Here is a 19,938-nt window from a genome sequence, read left to right as displayed (position 1 = left end):
ACGAACACCATTAAACTAAAGCACTTTGCATCTGGCGGGTAAATTAACTCACCCAATCACATCCTATATGAGATTTTTCAGATATATACATAATATACGCAGAGTGGTTTGAGAATTCGCTTTAGAGAATTTGGAAAATGGCTAGTTGTGTAGCTTTAAATATATTTAAGAGGAGCAGATTTCAAAGACTGAACATTGAGGGTTTTTGCATTTGTTAACAAGGTGGAACAGGTTAACAGCTGTTGTTGCTTTGCATATAGCCTGTAAAAAAATTAACTGAAAATATTAAATTTAGTTTATCAGAAGGAAAATTGTTAGCGTAGAGCTCTGAAGTGTAGAAAGGTTTTGACTTGTCTCAAAAAGTTGGGGGACCCATCTAAATCTTCAAGAACATTTAAAGTTGTAACAAGAGGGGTCTGGGCAATTTCTTTTCGTCCTTTAAACCAAGGAGCAGAGGAGTGGCTATTATACTTAAGAAAATTTGCCATTTAAACATTTGGATGTCATTAAGAACACAAGAAGACAAGCATTACTTAGTCGTGAAAGGGATACTGTATGGGGAAGAAGTTGCTTTTATGAATGTTTATTGGCCTCCTGGAGTTTTTAGCTACTGCATTTTCTAAATTGGCAAATGTCAGGAGCTTGTTTATTAGATTTGCATTAGGTAAGCCATGTTTAATATCCCAAGCTAAAACTGTTAGCGCTCTTTGTGAGGATTTAGATTATGTAGATGTCTGGAGGGCCCAGCATGCAGTGGACAAGGAATATACCCCCCAGATCATCATAAATGTTAAATGGACAGATTATTTCTTTACCTCAATTTTATTACAATCAACAGTCACTTGTTCTATAGGGAATACCACTATATCCAATCATGCTGCAGTTTTTGTCCAAAACTCTCTTTTGAATCCAGCTATTTAGATCTGGATGCTAGCAGTTTCATCCTTTAATTTTGGTGGATCATAAGTTTGTATCTTATTTTACTGAGGAATTGAAATTTTCTCTTTCTATCAATTCTGCCTCTGTGGAAGACCAGTCAATGCTATGAGAAACATCTAAAGCCTTTTCCAGGGGTCTCATGTCTAGCAAGAGGCATAGACAGGCTGAACAAAGAGAAATTTTGGAATCCAAGCTTAAATTATCAGAGAAAGAAAATGTAAAAAAAAATCATCCTCATGGAAGCTTAAAGAGATCTTTGCACTTCACTCTACTTTGGACTTCCTTTTAACAAAACAAGCTGAAGGGACACTTAGATATGTTACACAAAAATTGTACAAGCATGAAGATAAAGTAGGGAAGTATTTATTGACCAAGGTGGGATTATTGACCCAGGCGAACAGTAACTGGTAAGTGTTTCTTTCTAGATTTTTTAGTTGAAACTAGTTTTAGCACCGATTGTCAGATAGAAGCTGTAACTGTACTTCCTTGTTGCTACGAGCTGTATACCCATTGCTAGATTAAAGCAAATTCCGGTATTCAGATTTGGTTTCGGTCGGGAGTCGCTCGTTCACGCAACTACTCTTTGTGTTGCAAATTAAAGAGGCGTGCTCAGCTGAAACACATCAGTATTTATTAATTAAGAAACGCTGAAGCAGAAGCATCAGCGGAAGCGTTAGCCCTTGTCGTGTGAAGACCGAGCTCGTGTAAAGACCTGCGAGTCTACCTGCGCGAGTCCACCGAGCAAGGACACCGACAAGTTGCTAAGTATACTTTTTTTCTCCCTTTATTCCTCTCGCTGTTACCTGTTTACAACACTAACATGTGTCATCAGTATATCCCTGTTATTTGCCACAGGCACAGACTGTGGCATTCTCCCAGAAACGTACGCAACTTGGACAACCTACGCTCTCTGAATGCAGCCTCTGCAGGTTCCCTCTCATTCTCAGTCAGACTTTGGAACTGCCAACACTCCAACCTCAGTGTGCTGGCTCTGACTGACACCTGGATCCATGCTGAGAACACTGCCACAGCCGCTGCCCTGGCCTCCAACTTCAACTTCTCCCATACCTCACGCCCCAACAGACGAGGGGGTGGTGCAGGTTTGCTTCTATCCAAAACATGGAAATTTACCTGTCTTTCTCCCTATTGCTCATACACTTCCTTTGAATTTCATGCTGTTACAGTCACTGACCCTGCCAAAATGCACTTTCTTGTTGTTTACCGTCCTCCAGGTCAACTGGGGAAGTTCATCGATGAATTTGACACGCTACTGTCCACCATCCCAGATGATGGAACTCCGCTTCTGGTCCTTGGTTATTTCAACATTCATCTAGACAAGCCACATGCAGCTGACTTTCTTGCTCTCCTTCCCACATTTGACCTCAAGCAGTTCACCCCACCAGCAACCCACAAAGCTGGCAAACAGCTTGACCTCATCCTCACACGTAATTGCACCACACATAATCTTCTCATTACTCCTCTCCACACCTCTGACCATTTCTTTATCCAGTTCTCCATTTCTCTCCCCTCACCCACTTCACTGTCTCCTCTCTCTATCTCTTTTCGTCGCAATCTTCGCTCCCTCTCCCCTTCACATTTCACCTCCGTTGTCACAACCTTACTTCCCTCCGATAGCCACCTTTCCTCACTTGACTTAATCAACGCAACAGACATGCTATGTTCCACCCTAACATCTTCTCTTGACAGCATATGCCCCCTAACCTCCAGACCTGCTCGCACATCACCCTCTAGCCCTTGGCTCTCAGAAGCTCTGCGTAACAACCGGGCCAAACTAAGAGCAGCTGAAAGGAAATGGCAACCCAAATGACCTAACCAATTACCAGACACTTCTCTCCTCTTTTTCCAGTAGCATCTCCATTGCTAAAGCCACATACTACCAAGAGAAGATTGGTAGTTCTCCCAACACCCGCATTCTCTTCAAAACCTTTTCCTCTCTTCTCTGTCCCCCTCCTCCCCCTACCTCTCTCACTGCAGATGACTTTGCCACTTTCTTTTCCAACAAGGTTACATCAATCAGCAACCAGTTCTCAAACTCAGACATGCACAGACCGGCTCCTCCTCCATGTAACTCCCAACTGACTTCCTTCTCTCCCCTCTCAGAGACTGAAGTCTCTAAACTCCTCCTCTCTAGCTGTCCCACAACCTGTCCTCTTGACCCTATCCCTTCTCACCTACTTCAGTCCATCTCTCCCACACTATTACCTGTACTCACGCATTTTTAACACATCCCTCTCTACTGGCACATACCCTACCTCATTTAAGCAGGCCCGGGTTACCCCACTGCTTAAAAAACCATCACTTAACCCTGCTGTAGTTGACAACTACAGGCCTATTTCCCTCCTCCCTTTTCTTTCCAAAATTCTTGAAAGAGCCGTTTTTAATCAACTCTCCAATTTTCTCACACAGAACAACCTCCTGGACACCAAGCAGTCTGGCTTCAAGAGCAACCACTCCACGGAGACTGCTCTGCTTTCCGTCACTGAAGCCTTACGACTAGCAAGAGCAACCTCTAGATCACCTGTCCTCATCCTACTTGACCTCTCTGCTGCTTTCGACACTGAACCATCAGATCCTCCTGTCAACTCTCTCCAGCCTTGGCATCACTGGAATGGTTCTGCGCTGGGTGGAATCCTATCTCTCTGACAGATCCTTCAAGGTATCATGGAGGGGAGGTATTTCTGAAACTCAGCAACTCACAACTTGCGTTCCACAGGTGTCAGTTCTGGGTCCACTCCTCTTTTCTATCTACACTACATCTCTAGGGCAGGTGATTGAGTCTCATGGCTTCTCATATCATTGCTATGCTGATGACACCCAGCTCTATTTGTCCTTCCAACCTGATGATCTATCCGTCTCTGCACGCATCTCTGCTTGCCTGTCGGACATCTCGGTCTGGATGAGGGAACACCATCTTAAGCTTAACCTTCAAAATCTGAGCTTCTCGTCTTCCCAGCCTGTCCCTCAATCAACCATAACCTCACTGTACAGCTCAGCTCACTCACACTCATGCCAAACAGGACGGTAAGGAACCTTGGGGTGATTCTTGATGACAGCTTGACCTTTACAGACCACATGTCAACAACTGCAAGGTCCTGTAGGTTCATCCTGTACAACATCAAGAAAATCCGACCCTACCTCACCGAACAGGCTACACAGATACTAGTCCAGGCTCTTGTTATCTCTAAACTGGACTACTGCAACTCACTGCTTTCAGGCCTCCCAGCCAGCTCCATCAAACCCCTTCAGATGGTAGAGAATGCTGCAGCGCGCCTCGTCTTCAACCAGCCCAAGAGAACCCATGTCACACCCCTCTTCATCTCCCTCCACTAGCTTCCTGTAGCTGCCCGCATCAAATTCAAGGCCTTGATGCTCACCTACAAGACTTTGTCAGGAACAGCACCCTCCTACCTCAACTGTCTCCTGAAGGCCTACGTTCCCTCTCGCAATCTGCGATCGATTAGCGACCGACATTCAGTAGTTCCCACTCAGCGTGGCGCAAGGTGAACAGTTAGCGTGAAGGTTCCTTTCCAGAACCTTCATGCTAACTGTTCCTCGGTGGTGGAATGAACTTCCAATCTCAATCCGGACCACAGGATCTCTCACCATCTTCAAAAAACAACTAAAGACCCACCTCTTCCGTGAACACCTAACCAACTGTTAAAAAAATAAATAAATAAATAAATAAATAAATAAATAAATAAATTGCACTTACACCTCTACTCTGTGCACTTTGCTTCTTCTGGAACTCAATTAATGGATTTTGCATGGTAGTACTACTTGTATTCTCTGCTTGATATATCACTTTGCTAGTATTTTTCTCATTTGTAAGTTGCTTTAGATAAAAGCATCTGCTAAGTGAATAAATGTAAATGTAAGTATTTAGCATATATTATGAGGAAAAAAGTGCACTCTCAAACTGTTTCCTCAATTATAGATAACAATAGTAAGCAATCTTTTGATACGCTAACCATTAATAAGACATTCAAGGAATTTAATGAAAAATCTGAGTCACAAGCGGATGTCCCAGAGTTAATGGAGGCTATTTTCTCCTCCCTTAACACCCCCAGTTTGTTGGATGAGCAGAGATCTTCTCTTAATGCTCCTATATCTAGGGAAGTGGTGTTGTGTGCTATCAAGGGGTTGCAGCCCGGGAAAGCACCTGGACCGGATGGGCTCAACAGAAAGCTTTATAAAGAATTTCAGAACCTCTTGGTTGACCCTTTGTGGAATATTTTTAATGATTCTTTCAGAAAGCGTCGCTTACCCCAGTCTCTGAGTGAAGCAAATTTCCTTAATTAAGACAAAAAGGTAAACAACCCAAGAACTGTTTATCCTATGAACCAATTTAGAGACAAGACCTGTTTTGCATATTTGTGCTGTTGTGAGGGATTCTATTCAGGGGGTTGAATAATTTTGAGACTGGAGAAGTCACTATAATTTGCATTTTCAGTTGAATTTGGGGAAACCACTTGAAACATTTATTGTGTTGAACCATTTCAATTGCTTTTGTTTGATTTATTCATTGCAAACAGCTGAAAGTCTGTAACTTTTGACAATAAACCTGATTTACAATTGGGGTTGAATAATTTTAATTGCAACTGTATGCAGACATTCTCTACAGAGGTGAGTGAGAGTGACACCCATTACTGTAACCTAAAGTTTCTTAGCAACTTCTTTGCAAATAGCTTAACTTTGAGAAATACAATGGAATAACACGCCTAATAAGGCTGCCTTCTTTTGCTTCTTTTATTGCAGTTGCTTTGCCAATTCAGCTGTTGGTCGAGGCAATCAGGACAAATTGACATACACTGTTTAACCATTATAGACAAGCAGCACAAAATTATTTTATATATTGACAATGTCCTGATCTTCAAGGCTAGGCTTGAGATATCTACCTCTGCTCTTATAGTGACAATTGACAAATTAACACCTTTTCAGGGTATATAATTAATTTCAGTAAGTCAGAGGCAATGCCCATGGGGATATAGAAACAAAAACATCAAACCTCCCCTCCCTTTCCTTTTAGCTTGTCTCCTGAAGGCTTTGTATATTTAGGCATAAATATTACACCCTCTTTTGGCCAAATGTACAAGGCAAATTTTGTTCCTTTATTTGAACATATTAGGATGGATTTAGAGAGATGAAATGTTGTCCCTATTTCCTAGTTGGGTCACATTTCCGTTTTGAAAATAAATAGGTTATTATACCCAGTTCAGATGGTCCCAGTCATTTTTACACATAATACCATAAAAAAAAATTAATTTAATGACTGGTTCAGCTCTTTTATTTGGGCTAAGATGAACCCAGGCCTTAAAATTTCCCTATGGTTTGATATAGAAAGTATAATGAGCAAATTTTCTTTGGCAAATGTCCTTTTTCTTAAGTTATTTAAATCTCTGAGATTGGCCTGTAATACCCCCATTACAGTTTGTACTATCAAGATATGGCTGACTATTAGGTGCTTAGAAGGCAGATCTAGTGTACACCCCAATCTACGGTAATCTTGATTTCTTGCTATGGATGACAGATTCTCATTTTCAGGCATGGGCAAATTCAAGGGCTTTCTACTTTGCATGACTTATTCAATGCACCCCATAATGCAGGGGTGCTCATTACGTGGATCGCAAGACAACCACTGGTCGATCTTCTTAAAAGGCCAAAAAAAAAAGGTTAAAAAACAGAGTGAGAGAAATTACACAGTGTGGTGGCGGGGACGTGGTCGAACATAAGCTGTGGACGGAGAGGAGGCCGGTTGAACCGGCAGGTAATGTGCGAGATGCACGCACACACACAGATGAAATTTAACCTGATGGAGTGAAAGCTGAGAGTTGGGGAATAACCCGTTTCCTCTCGATGTGCTGTTTTTTTTTTTGTTGATTTTGAAAGTGCCTAAAAAAACTGGTGAATGTGTTAAAAAATAAAATGTTAAATGATAATAATAATTAACCCTCTTACCCCGTATGGCCAAAAAACCGGCTTGCCCGTCTTTGATCAATTCCCGTAAGGACGATATACCGTCTTGGTTGTCTATGCCAAATCCCCGTAAGGCCGATATAGAGGATTTACAGTGTAAACGTTATCCCCGTAAGGCCGGTGTACCGGCATTACTCTGCTATGATTCCTTACTTATTTAATTATTATTTTTTGACCCGGAAGGTTGATGACGTCACAACGTGATTACGTTATTACGCCATTACGATGAAGCTGATCCAAGCGTGAACATTGGTGTACTAGTAGAAGTGAACTAAAAATGCCAAAGCGAAAAGCTAATCGTGTTCCAGCTAAAGTTACACCTACAGTGAACACAGGTACATCTAAAACAGTGAAAAAAAAGAAAAAAACATACACAGTTACAAAGGCGAGAGCGAGGATTCTGGATAGTGACAGCAGTGAAAGTTCAGGCGATGTTGAAACCGAAACCGAAACTGATAGAGACGCAAACTCTCCTCATTCAGACCCTGATCCGTCTTCATCTTCAGCATCAACCAGTGCGACTGACACTGCAGGGGTCTGGAGTCATAACCTGACCATCTCTGTGCATTCGTGAAAACACTACCTGCTGGTCTGATTATCACCAGAAACTTGACTTTAGGCGCTAAAATGCATTTATTTATTTATTATTTACTTGAATTTATTTAAAGGCATTGATCACGCTGATGCTCGTATGGTACTCCTAAATGAGTAGAAGGATTTTAGCGAGCATTTTTTCGTAATTTCTCTAGTTAAGAATTGTGCTCTAAGTTTAGCAAAAACACTGAACTGCTTCATTTTCAAAGTAATATTACACAAATACATTATTATAAGTTGTTTCAAGGCCTAAAAATGTTAAAATTAAAATGTTGATTTTGGCCCAGGAACTCAGGGTTGGCGTGCTGTTTCTCTGGGGAACATAGGGTTAAAGCTGCAAGCAGCAATGAACAGGCCCTCGCACCTGAGTGCACGTTGGGGCTGTTCTGACGGGAAAGCCATATCATTTTTTAGCACTTTTTAGCACTTGTATGTTGTTAGGAGTGTATCATGATGTAAAACATGTAATTTCCTGTTGGAAACGGGTGATGCTATGAATATAACTGAATATTTGCTTGTAGGTATCTTCAGGACAGGACTCTTATCAAACGTGAAATTTTGGGAATATTAGGCATGTATGCTTGAGTTGTAACAACTTTCTGCTTAATAGCAGTAATAGCATGCTTTAGCACTTAGCTAAGTGTTGCTAGCATGTATTAACATGTTTCTAGCATGTTGCTAGCATATTTTTTATATGTTACTAGGAATAATTAGAGTAAAACTGCCACTTCCTGTTGCCAGCAGGTGGTGCTATGACTACAATTGAATATTGGCATGTAGATGTCCTCAGGCCAGGATTCGTATCAAATTTGTATCGTAAAGTTTGGTACAGACTGAACATTGTATGTTTGAGTAATAACAACTTCCTGTTTAATAGCAGCAATAGCACGCTTTAGCACTTAGCTAAGTGTTGCTAGCATGTTTAGAATTTGCTGGCATATTTTTATATGTTGCTAGAAATAGATCAGTGTAAAACATGTTGCTTCCTGTTGCTAGTAGGTGGCACTATGACTATAATGGAATACTGGCATGTAGCTGTCTTAAGGCCGGGACTTTTAACAAACTTGTGAAGTTTGGAGCAGAACAGATGTTGTATGTTTGACTTATAACAACTTCCGGTTTCATGGCAAAACATCAAATTTTGAGACTGCCACACCCACGCCGTGCAGCAAAGATTCACAATTTTGCATCATCAAGGCCTTCAGATGAGACTGACCAAATATGATGCCGATCTGATTAAATCTCTAGGAGGAGTTCGTTAAAGTAGGAGGCTTGGTAATGGCAAAATCTGAACAAAAATTTAAGAGAAAATCAAAACGGCTGACTTCCTGTTGAGTTTAGGGCATGGGTACTGAAGACTTTTTTTGCACGTATTGGCATGTACTGAATTTCAAACATGTATGTGAAATGTAGTGCAAGGCGCACATTGTTGAAATTTTGTAGGTGGCGCTATCGAGCCATTTTGCCACACTCAATTCTGGAACCCCTATCAGATGTAAATTTTCACCAGTTCTGACACATCTGCAAAGTTTTGTTTTTCAGGTATGTTTAGGCATTTTAAAATGCGATTAATTTGAGAAAATAATAATAATAATAATAATAATAATAATAATAAACGGAGCAGATCCAGCAGATCCCTAATAAATATAGCTGCATGCAGCAATGATGGCTGTATGAAAATTACAAAAGAAAAGAGTAACAAAGTTTGATGTGTTAGTACGGGAACACTTTTTAAGCTATCAATGGTCCTTTCTGCAATTTTACATCAGATGTGTCTCAACAATATTCTGACCAAGGTCAAAGCGATTCTGCTAAATATAAGAAGACTATTTAAAAGTGTCTTTTAAGTAACACACTTCCTGCTGCCAGTTGGTGGCGCTATGATCATGACTCACAGTAGTCACATTCATGTGATAAGCCCTTGTGACCAAACATACAACTCAAGTTTGATCTAAAATCACTCATTGCCTGCGATATGAGACATATGAGGTATGAAAATATGAGGCACTACCTTTAAAACTTCCTGCTGGGCAGAGTTAATATCTGTCACTTTGAAAGTTGTCCTGCTTGATAGGAAGAATATATGTACAGAGTTTGGTGACTGTAGGTCAAACTGACTCCACAACTTTAGTCAAAAGGGGGCGCTACTGGGCTTGCCATGCCATGGTTTTGGAACATGCCATGCCTTTGCCTACTCCTAAAGGCAAACCTGACATGTTTGCCGATAGTGGTGCTATGACCGTGATTCACAGTACTCAAATGCATGTGATCAGCCGCGAGTTCCAAACATACAGCTCAAGTTTCATCTAAAATCACTCATTGCATGCAAGATATATGACACTTCCTTATTCCCTTTTTTGCCATAAATGTATTGCCTCGCCATGGCGAAACCATTCGAGATATCAAAAATCTCTTCAGAATTTAGCACTTTCAATGGCTTGGCATAATTTTGTCCATGTTTTATGACAATAAAATGAATACCCTAGGAGGAGCCTTTAAAATGTTCAGAGCATGCAATTAAAAAAAAAAAAAAATCCACATTAAATCCAAAACAGCCAACTTCCAGCCAACTTCGTGTTGAGTTAATGTCTATTATTTTGAAAGTTGTCCAGCATGATGAGAACAATAGATGTAATGAGTTTGTTGACTGTAGGTAAAGCTAATCCCCCCACTTTTGTCAAAAGGTGGCACTACAGCTAAGGCTTTGCCAGTGTCTAACGCCGACAATTCTGATGTGTGTGTCGAGTTTCATGCAATTTGAGGCATGCTAAGAGCCTCCAAAACACCCAAGAAGATTATTAAAGTTTGATGTATTGCCATGGCAACAGTATTTAAGATATCAAGAATACTTTCACAGGTCTACATCTGCCATGTTTTTACATTATTACGATGAAGATGAAGCAAATCGGGTAAAAATAAGAGGGTGAATTCATAGCATTTTGAAAAGTTCCACACTTCCCAGTTGATGGCACAATGACTGACTCACAATAGTTGCATCCACGTGATCATCATCCAAATCAGTCAATGTATGCAAAAGTTATAAACACACTTCCTGTTTCCCTTTTCTTGCCATAAATTCGTTTCAACACCACGGCCTAACCGTTCGAGATATCAAAAATCTGCTTGCAATCCTCAATGTCTTGACTTCATTGTGACTGAGTTTGGTGGCAATTGGATGAATTCCCTAGGAGGATCACATAAAATTCCAGAGCATGCGTTTTTAAACAACCCTACATAGCCAACTACCTGTTGGGCAGAACTAACGACATACACTGCAGATGTTGTTCAGCCCGATGAGATCTATATGTTTACAGAGTTCCATACATATACGTCCTAGTAAGGAACTAAAATTTCATATTGTGTTCAAGAGGGCGCTGTAGAGCAAGCCCTCCCAAACACGCCCCTGTACCAGCTTTGCCCCAGCCCTAATGGCCGTGGATTACGACCTGTGTGTAAATTTTCAAGTTTTGGAGCATGTTAAGGGCTCCAAAAGCCCCCGAATTCTTAAAGGAAAATAAGAAGAAGAATACTAAAGAAAACAATAAGTTTTCGCACTTTCAGTGATTGGGCCCTAATTACGAGAGGCCCACCTGTCACAGGGGGACGAAGGGCCCTCGCACTGGCGTACAAGTTGAACCAGGTTAAACTGCACAACGGGGCAGAGGTGGAGACATGATGGGGCTTATAATGGTGAAGATTGACATCAGGCCCTGTTGAAGAAGAAACTGGTGCCTTAAATTTACAGTGAGCTTTTGACTTAAATAGCTATTGCAGAATTAACACTGAGGTTTTTGCTCATAGATTTGTTATTATATTAGTAAAGCTAGGGGAATTAAATATTTTGGCAGACAAGACTGTGTTACAGAAATGTATTAATGGCATTAGAGCTTTGCCAGTAACTTGTTCTGATGTGACTTATTTTGATCTAATACATCCTAACAAATAAGATAAACACACATGGATACACAAATCAACTAGGGCTGCAACTAGCGATTATTTTCATAATCGATTAGTTGGCCAATTATTTTAATTTTTATTTTTTTATTTTTTCCCCGATTTATCGATTAATGTGTGGGGGGGGAATCAGTACCATTTTTTCGTATATTTAAAATAAAACGAAAAAAATGAATGTTATCCACAAACTTACAAATAAAAAGTGTTACAACACAAGTGTTACAAATATAAACTTCAGACTAAAACTTTACACACCTGTTTGCCCAATTATATAAGACTGAAAAGCACCCAATACACACAGATACACACCAGAATATATATTATTAATTTAGGACTGTAGTTTAATTCTGTGCATCCATAAAAATATGGACGGCAAGCGTGCAAATACACCATATAATGACAAACTAATATTAAACTAAACCTTTTAAGCAACTTGCACAAGTTTCCCCGACCCCTTACACACAGTGGAGCATTTTGGATATAAACATAACCTTGTGCTCGTGCATCACTGTTTGATTTCCACGGTGTTTAATATAATATGCCCCCCTGCCTTAGAGGACTTTCTTCCTCAGTCACGTGATGATTTCGCTTCGTCTGATGGGGACTGAGGTCAAACAGTAAACTGATGAAAGTCATTGTTGGTGACTGTGGGTGTCTGCTAATTCTAGCGTGCGTATGACGTCATGCGCCATCGACTAGGATGCAGCTTATACTTCCGGTTATTAAAAATCCGCTAGTGTTCCATTTGAGACGATACTACCTTTCTATAATCCACACACTAGACGGTAGAGTACACAATGTATAGTGTAAGTGTATAGTACGTCATTTGGGACACAGCTTTAGCATTTACACTCCGAAGCACACGCAGACTAACTAATTGATTATGAGATTCGTTGACAACGATTTTCATAATCGATTATTATCGATTTTATCGATTAGTTGTTGCAGCTCTAAAATCAACTCTCTCTTTAATTACATATTCACTATTCTCTTTACATTTTGTTAAATAAATATTCAACAAATCTGCTAAAGACCAATGTTTGCATGGATTACACTTCTTTTAAAATAGACACAACCATCATTATATTCCATGCTACCCAAATGAGCATGATAAACAATGTCTATTCAGTATACAAGTTAATTTAAGACTCTTCCTCCAAAACAGCACAAAGTTTTACACAGTTCCAGTTTGCCATTACATCCTCTAACACAGCGGTTCTCAACCTTTTGCAACTAAAGCCCCACCAAGCCTTCCCTATCATGCGGCACCGCCCCCCCCACATATTGGAGGAGACCAGGTTTAATGATTACCTATTCTAAATAAAATCTCTCTCTCTCTCTATGTAAAATCTCTCTCTCTCTCTCTCGCTCTCTCTCAAATCTGTTTTGATAGATAGATAAAAAATTTTTGCTTTTGTGTTTTTGTATTTTTTTATATTATTTTTCATAACGTCTATGATTTTTTAAAATAACTTTTATAAAACTAAATAACAGACAGGTATGGAACATTAATGATCAAAAATGTTTCTGAACACTATAACTAATTTGAACAAGAGAACTAAGCTGTAATAACGTGGACTATTTACATGTAAAACATGTTCCATTATATTTGTCTTCCGTTCTAAAAACATTCTCATAAGAATGATGTAAATGGGGACGAAGGGCGCATCTCGTTATCCATGATATTGTTAAATCTCCGGCTCTGAATAGAGCAGACGCAGAGAGAGGTGTGAGTGCAGCGGGAAAGCAAGACCTCGCTCTTGCAGGACAGTACTGGAGACATTTGGAAAGTCGCTAAGGTTTGTCCAAAAATTCGTTAGGTGCTTTTTTTTCGCAAAATAAAAGCCGCTAAAGGGGTCTGAAAAGTCACTAAGTTGGCAACAGTGGTCTGCACTGACAGCTACATAAAAGGCAAGCTAAGCTCCGCCTCTCCCCAGCAAAAAGAAAATACAGAAGGAGAGAGAGAACACGTTTTTCAATTTATGCACGCCCTACTTGAAAAGCAATAAAATACACAGAGGACCCAAATGATGCAATGTCTGAATTCTCTATTAAAAAAAAAAAAAAAAAAAAAAAAAAAAAAAAAAAGTGTGCACCCCCCTTCCAATCTCTCCACACACCCCTGGTTGAGAACCACTGCTCTAACACAATAGAAAATGTGCCTACTACCCTCAACCACACCTTTACAAACATATCTCACCACAAGTGGTTTTACAAACTATACCTTTGTGCCCTTTATCTTTAAGCATCTACATGTTACTTCCCTTTTCAACTCTATTTGGCTTCATGTGTATGCCATGCCATTTCTGTATGAATTGTATCATCTGAACCTTGCAAAATTTATTTGATTTTGACACATTGTCTACGCATTGATGTAGACAAATTTCAGGTAAATCAAGCAAACTCGTACTACTATATCTTAGTGCTGTGCACCTACACTTCCATATAGGTGGCGCTATAACTAAAAGCACAAAAGTCAAATGGATGTCATCAGGACTTGCTATTGAGTAACTACTTGAAGTTTGAAGCCCATCATTCAAACCAGCACAGAATTATTCACACTTCCTATTTAGCATGGCATCATTTATGGCAATGACAACACCTTAATTACACATCACTGAACCGTATTCAAATTAATCTTCCACCTTAATTTTCTAGGTTTATGTGACTATTTTTCAAGCAAATCAGAAAAACCATCTAGTAAAATCAACATGAATCTATATGATAAACCCATTTAAATGGTTTTTGAAGTGTAATATAAAAGTTTCAGTGTAGGTGGCACTATAACGATGACTCAATTGTCACATTACTGTAATCAGGAGTGACCCATTAGTAGCCATGCACAAGTTGAGGCTGATCAAACCAAACATCGTTATTTCCACTTCCTGGTTTGGTGTGTCACCTCATGCAAATCAATTTGCAGCCATTATGGCCTCATTTGAGATATCCACTATTCATTGGCAATTTATAATCACATAAAGCTGATGTTTATTCCAACTAAATTTGAAGGAAATCCGCTGAACTCTCTAGGAGAAGTATGAAAGAGTTTCTGAAAGATATGGAAAAAATGCACAAATTCCAAAATTGGCCAATTTTCTGTTGGGCAGAGTCACTCAAACCAATGTAAAAATTTGTACGATGACATTCATGCTCATGCCAAACCAACTGTCTCCTTATCCTTAAAACCTTTGAATCTGATTTAGTGTTGTGTGTCAAGCAAATCTACTGCCCACCATTATATCCTTGTTTAAGATATCCACTATTCCTTCCCAATTTATATTTATATTTAATCACATATGCCTGGAGTTTATAATAATTAAATTTCAGGTGAATCTTATTATCTTTGTAGAAGGAGTATGAAAGAGTTTGTTAAAATTATATGAAGAAACACTAAACTTGGCCAATCAAAATGGCCAACTTCCTGTTGGGTGGAGCTAATACAAGCTAATGGCAAATATGTCCAACATGATATGGACAATGTCTCCACCAAAATTCCTGAATATCAGATGAATTTTGTGGCGTCCAAAACAATAATCTCATTCAGAAATGTTAGGGGGCGCTTTGAAGTCAACTGGCCAAAACCTAAAAGAAATGACCAAAGAACTATAAAACTTGGGAATGATGAGTATGGCAAACTTTCCTGACTTTTCGTGCACTACAAGTGCGTTCAATACATAGGTGGCACTACAGAGCTCAGGAGGCACACCTATGCTAAACCAAGTGAACCTTGTCATACATGATGAGTGCAACGACAATACCAAATCTCATGCTCCTCCGAGAAAATTCACCAAATACCATTACACCGTTCTGGAGCGCAATGAAGCTGCTAAACCACGGCCAAGCCTATTTACTACATCATGTTTTAATTTTTGCCAGGCCAGGTATGTTGTGTTTGCCGAATTTCATTCATGTTGAAGCATCAAATATAATAATAAATAAATAAAATAAAATAATAATAATAATAAACACCAAAAATAATAGGGCTCTGCACCTCCAGTGCTCTGGACCTAATAATAATAATAGTCGGATAATAATAATAATAATAAAAGGAAAACAATAGGGCCCTGACCACTTTCAGTGCTTGGGCTGTAATAATAGTATTGGGCCCTGTTAACAGTAACAGGGCCTCAAACCATCGGTGCTTGGGCCCTAAAAGTAAACAGAACAGATCCAATACGGCCTCACACCTTTGCAATATTTCAAAAGCAGTTACAGTTGCAGTTAATGGACTATGTAAAAAGGGAGACTACCATACTTTTTGTCACAGCCGGGAAACTCTATTAGTTCTTTCTATAGTATTCTAAAGTGTGTGGATCTACAAGCACTCAACACTTAAAAGAGGTATGGGCTCTATATTAGGGCTGCACAATTAATCAGATATCGATCACGATTACAATTTTGACTGCCCACGATTAAATGAACATGATCGACTGCGATATTGACGTTTAAAGTTCATCCTCCGCTCATAGAAAACTCCGCTGTTTTCTCCACTCAAATCAAGCGCCTCCTACACTTCTAGCCAATCACATAGAGCGGAGCAGGGCTGACGTCATTTTGTAATGCCAAAACCCGGAAACGGATTTAGCATTTTAGCCCTCGAGCTTCCAGCTTCGCTTCGAGCTCCAGAGCTTGCGCGAGGTGAAATCATGACATTAACATGATGCAAAATGGCACTTCAAAGGTTATAGGGGACATTAAACGTCTTCACGCCGAACGGAAAAAAACTGTGCAGTTAAACTCAGGGCTCTACAGTGCGACCATTTCACTTGCATTTGTGACTGAAAAGTATTTTGTGCGACTGTGAATAAATATTTATTCGCACCGGTGCGAGTGACCTGTTTGGAGTGGTATAATACAATCAGGATAAAAACTACAACTCCAAAATGCATCTACTCTGAGCAACAGTTACTTTCACACTGCTTTTCATCTCCCCAGTCAACCGAACAAGTGTGGAAATACTGCAAAGAAGCCATTATGATGACAAGTAACTTTGTACATCATCTGCTTCAACTTCCCGATCTCACAAACCGCCATCTTTTATTGATCCCACAAAATGACCTGAACTTGCACCTGCTCGTGTAGACACAGCGGCTTTGCGCGGAGTAAATTAATAATAATGCTAACACTACAAATGGCGCACTTATATATAGCACTTTTATCCAAAGCACCTATTAAACATGTATTACAAGGTGGGTTTAATTCAAACTTCTTTATTAAAAAAATCCTCACCAATCATAATCAAGAGTAGCAACTGTCCAGTCTATGAACATACAGTACACTGCCACGCTCCTTCACTAACTCTAATTCACTTCATTTAAACTCACGGTTGCCTGATATCACTAGAAAAGTCAACTCCAGTTTCCATGTTTTGATTTAATCCCCCCCCCAAAACACAATATTATCAGCAGACATGGACACTGTACTTGGGAACCAATCCAAAACTGATAAACAAACAAACAAAACTACTAAAATGTAAAGACAGAAAATGTGCTTAGTTATAAATAAATCAATCATTTAATATAAAAAAAAAGATATTATAATAACTTCATTAAGTATAAATAAAATGAGAAATGAAATAATGTTTAATTACTATGGGTTGCATTTAATATCAATTTGACCTTAAGCTTAGTAAGCTATTTCCTTAGAAAGCTATTAGCCTTTTTCCTAATGTGGATCATGTTAGTGTTAGTCTACTTTTAATTAGGACTCTCTATTGTTTTTAATATATTTAAAAATAAATATTTTATGCTTGCTTATTTATCAATTAAGCAACAGTATCTCATTGCTATTATTTGAACTCAATTAACAGTGACCGTGAGCAGAAAGCTTACATTTAACTGTTTATGATAGACCTCCTGATTAAAGTTTAAACAAAAAAGATTGGTACCTGGATCGGTATCGGCTGTAAAAATCCTGATCGGAGCATCAGTAATGAACACCATTACACTAAAGCGCTTCCCATCTGATGGGTAAATGAACTCACCCAATCACATCCTATATGAGATTATTCAGATACATACACAATACAGAAAGAGTGGTTCGAGAACTGACTCCAGCCCAGAACCATGACAGCAGAAAATGTCTAATAGTGTAGCTTTAAATATATTTAAGAGGAGCAGACTTCAAACACTGAACATGGATGTTTATTGTATTTGTTTACAAGGTGGAACAGGTTAACAGTTGTTTTTTTGCATACAGTCTGTAAAATTAACTGAAAATATTAAATTTAGTTTATCAGGAGGTAAATTAATTTGTCATGGCTCACACTATGTTCCTAAATTCTGTCATAATTGACCAGCTCAAGTTTTCTCATGCCTACCTGTGTGTTATACTGTGGCATGAGAAAACTTAATAAATGTGAAAGTGCAATAAAAATATTGTCACTAAAATCAATTAATAATCGTGATAAATAATCGAGTTCTCAATATTGATCAAAATAATCGGGATTATCATTTTGGCCATAATCGTTTTTATATGTATACTTTGCACGCGTCATAGCGCCCACTCAAGCAGAAACATTAACGTGGTGTGTGATGTGACACTACAGCAGGTGGCACTCCACTACCATTGTGGTAAACTACCACTGCAGTGGTGTGGTTGTCATGGCCACTGACACAGCCCTAGCTGGTATAATTCAGAATTCATTGTTCAATAAATGATGGCAAGTCTTCCTGGCTCAGATGCAGCAAAACAGGCCCAAACCGCGATGCTACCGCCACCCCCATGTTTTACAGATAGGATAAGGTTCTTCTGCCGGAATGGAGTTTTCCTTTCTCCAAACATAGCACTTCTGATTTAAATAAAAAATTTCAGTCCACAAAACATTTTTCCAATATCCTTCTAGCTTGTCCACATGATCTTTAGCAAATGCAGACTGGCAGCAATGTTCATTTTTGGACATCAGTGACTTTCCCATTGCAACCCTGCAATGCACACCAGTGTTCTCCTGAGGGTGGACTCACAAACATCAACATTAGCCAAAGTGTGAGAGGCCTTTGGCTGCGTAGAAGTTACCCTGAGTTCCTTTGTGACCTCATGAACTGTTGCATGTCTTGCTCTTGGAGTGATCTTTGTTGGTCAATGACTCCTGGGGAGGGTAACAATGGTCTTGAAATTCCTCCAATGAGCACAATCTGCAGATTGGTGGAGTCTAAACTCTTTAGAGATGATTTTGTAACCTTTTCAGGCCTGATGAGGATCAGCAACTCTTTTTCTGAGGTCCTCAGAAATATCCATTGTCCATGCCATGATAAACTTCCACAAACATGTATTTGAAGATCAGACTTTCGATAGATCCCTGTTCTATAAAACAGGGAGCTCCCTAACCCTGATTGTCATCCCACTAACTGAAAACACCGGACTCTAATTACACCTTCAAATTAGCTGGTGTTAATTTAATCCTAGGTGTTCACACACTTTTGCCACTCACAGATATGTAATATTGTATCATTTTCCTCAATTAATAAATGACTAAGTATAATATTGTTGTCTCGTTTGTTAATTGTTTTTCTTGTTGTCTAATTTTTGTGTGAAAATCTGATGTTTATGTAATATTTATGGAGAAATATAGAAAATTATAAAGGGTTCACAAACTTACAAGCACCACTATATACTCAACGATGCAAGTTCAAAGCTGATGGTTCCCAATATGTCACGAAGTTTAAATCCGATGTGGGCACTGTCATGCTCTGCTTTTGGTATTGCAGGAAAATACAGATTTTCTGGCAGGCTATAGGTATCAGATTTCCCCTTACGCTGAGCGCCGGAGCAAGGAGTGCGCTCAGCAGCCCATAGCACGACAGCGTACGTTCGGGTTGTCAAACGTTTGTTTACTTTGTACACGTGTGTTTTGTTATGGTTTATGTCATGTCTCCGCCCTTATGTCGTTATTGGTTGTGTTTCTAACAACTCTCACCTGTTCTGTGTTTAGTCTGGATTAGGTTGTGTATTTAAACCCCTCATGTGTCTCTTGTTCCCCGTGCAGTATTGTTTCAGTGTTTTACTGCCTGAATATTACAGAGCCTTTTGTTTCAGTGTCTGTTTCCATAGTGTCTTGATCGTGTTTCCGGTTTTTGTTGGTTTATGTTTCTGGATTTCCCTTTTGTTGTCTCTGTTTGTACATCGTTATAACCCTTGCCTGTTCTGTGGATTACATTTTGGATCACGATTTGGATTTGTCTGCTTGCCTCTATAAATAAAGCCTTTTACAACACTTGCATCCACCTGCTCGCCTATTACATGACAGAATACTGTGCCACGCCCATGGATGCAGCAGGAAAGTGAGCACTGTATTCTGTGCATTTCCCCCAGTGGCTTTTCATGGACACTCCAGCTCCATTTCATGGTTTTGATAGCTCCCTGAATGGATTTTTTCTCCAATGCCAGTCTTATTTCCAGAGCCTGTTAAACCCCAAGCCTGAAGAGAAGCAGTGGCTGAGGTTCATGTTGTCCCAGTTC

At 39.5% G+C, this 19,938-nt stretch overlaps 1 protein-coding gene across 1 annotated transcript in view; it reads right to left on the bottom strand.

The window, feature by feature from the left end:
* Nucleotides 1–19,938, bottom strand: part of cdon (cell adhesion associated, oncogene regulated) — a 99,848-nt gene that overhangs the window by 42,004 nt on the left and 37,906 nt on the right. The window lies entirely within an intron of this gene.

The sequence above is a fragment of the Ictalurus punctatus genome, chromosome 4 (assembly GCF_001660625.3).
Source record: "Ictalurus punctatus breed USDA103 chromosome 4, Coco_2.0, whole genome shotgun sequence".
NCBI classification, from domain to species: Eukaryota; Metazoa; Chordata; class Actinopteri; order Siluriformes; family Ictaluridae; genus Ictalurus; species Ictalurus punctatus.
This window is presented reverse-complemented; position numbering and strand designations above follow the sequence as displayed.